We start from the raw sequence: 2048 nt of genomic DNA, 5'->3' as shown, positions 1-2048 counted from the left end.
CTGAGCTACCACAGGCTACATCTGAGCAGAGGTTCTAGGTTACATTCATACATGGTCCTTGGTTGCATGTCAGTCTCAGAAAAGACCCTGTGCCCAGATATCTTGGCTTTTTATACCTTCAAACTTAAGTGTGTGTATGCACTTACCCAAACCTGCTCTTCTGTGAAGGTAGCTGTAACATGGGATTTGTGCCAGTGTAGCATTCTATGTCATAGGAAGTGAGGGAAAGCGGGAGAGGTAGGTGTACCCTCTTCACAAATTCACTTCTTAAAAAAATAAATAAATAAAATTAATAAGTAAGTACAGGCCCTCATTGGGTTTGTCTTTATGTCAGACAGTCCTAGGGTAAGGCAAGTGGAGGTTTCTATTGGGAATTTGGCACCAAACTGAGGGATACATGTGTAAGAATGGAGGAAGAGTAGGAACCTCCGCTGAAAGGAAGCTAGATGATTTTACTTCTGTTCTTTCTGAAGCCCAGATGCCACCTCTGTACATTTCCTCTAGCTGCTCTAAGGAATGTCACAGTTGCGATGGTTGAGAATAGCAGAAGCATTCCCTCACCGATATGGAGGACAGATGTGAGCCCACTAGTCTACCCAGGGCTCTGGGAGAAGCTGTCTGGGAGAAGCTGGCTTCCTTGACTCAGGGCCACACCTCTTCCATTGGTGTCTTCACACTATCTTCTCTTTTTTCTCCTCATTGTGCATTTCTCTTTTTTAACATTTTTTATTTTAATTTTTATTAATTACACTTTATTCACTTTGTATCCTCCCGTAGCCCCCTCCTTACCTCCCTCACAATCCCATCCTCCCTCCCCCTTCTCCACACTTGCCCCTCCCCAAGTCCACTGATGGAGGAGCTCCTCCTCCCCTTCCCTCTGACTCTAGCCTATCAGGTCTCATCAGGAGTGGCTGCATTGTCTTCCTCTGTGGCAAGGTAAGGCTGCTCCCTACTCATGGGGTGGTGATCAAAGAGCAGGTCAATCAGTTCATTTCAGAGGCAGTCCCTCTTTCCATTACTATGGAATCTACTTGGACACTGAACTGCCATGGGCTACATCTGTGCAGGGGTTCTAGGTTATCTCCATCATTGGTCCTTGGTTGGAGTATCAGTCTCAGAAAAGACTCCTGTGCTCAGATTTTTTGGTTGTGTTGCTCTCCTTGTGGAGCTCCTGTCCTCTCCAGGTCTTACTTTCTCTCACTTCTTTCATAGGATTCCCTGCACTGTGCCCAAAGGTTGGCTATAAGTCTCAGCATCTGCAGCTGTGCAGGCTGAACTGAACACCAACAGCACAGGCTCTAAGCGCAACAATCAATGAGTAGGGGAAGTAGGGACTGAATAGGACATAGACTCACTTGCCCACTTTTTGATCACTTCCCCCTGACAGGACTGCCTTGCCAGACCACAGGGAAGAACACAAGTTCAGCCCTGTTGCAACTTGATCAGCTCCGGTGAATGGGAAAGGGAGCTCCTCTTTTCTGAGGAAAAGGAGAGGGAAGAAGGAGAGAGAGAGAGAAGGGTGGGGCTGGAAGGGAGGAGAAATGTGGCTACAACAAGGATGTAAAGTGAATTAAAAATAAAGAAAAATGAGAGAGAGTGTGTGTGAGAGAGAGATTCTCCAGCTTTTTCTGCAGAAAAAAAAATATCACATTGGAGCTTTTCCTGAAACACATTTGTTCATCCCTGGGGCTTTTAACACAGTAGTCCAGGAATTTGCATTTTAAACAACTCCTAGATGTTTGTGAGGCTCAAAGATGAACAGGGAAATTGTGAGCCTGCAAGCTCATTAACGTCCTGTTTAAATAAAAACAAGAGGAAAAGAAGTGAAAAATAATTTGAAAACTTTAATGGTGTTTTTTATATAGTACGATCATAAAATCTTTTAAATAAGATACATTCAATTTTTCAGAGCATCTAATATTAAGATAATTTATAGTTCATACACTTTCTGACATTAAACAACTGACTATATAATGCATTTTTCTATAAAATGATTTTACATCTTATACAGATAAAATTATATTATAAAAACATTCCACACTGGAAAA

This window comes from Psammomys obesus, unplaced genomic scaffold, assembly GCF_907164565.1.
Source record: "Psammomys obesus unplaced genomic scaffold, mPsaObe1.curated_primary_1811, whole genome shotgun sequence".
Classification (NCBI taxonomy): Eukaryota; Metazoa; Chordata; class Mammalia; order Rodentia; family Muridae; genus Psammomys; species Psammomys obesus.
This window is presented reverse-complemented; position numbering follows the sequence as displayed.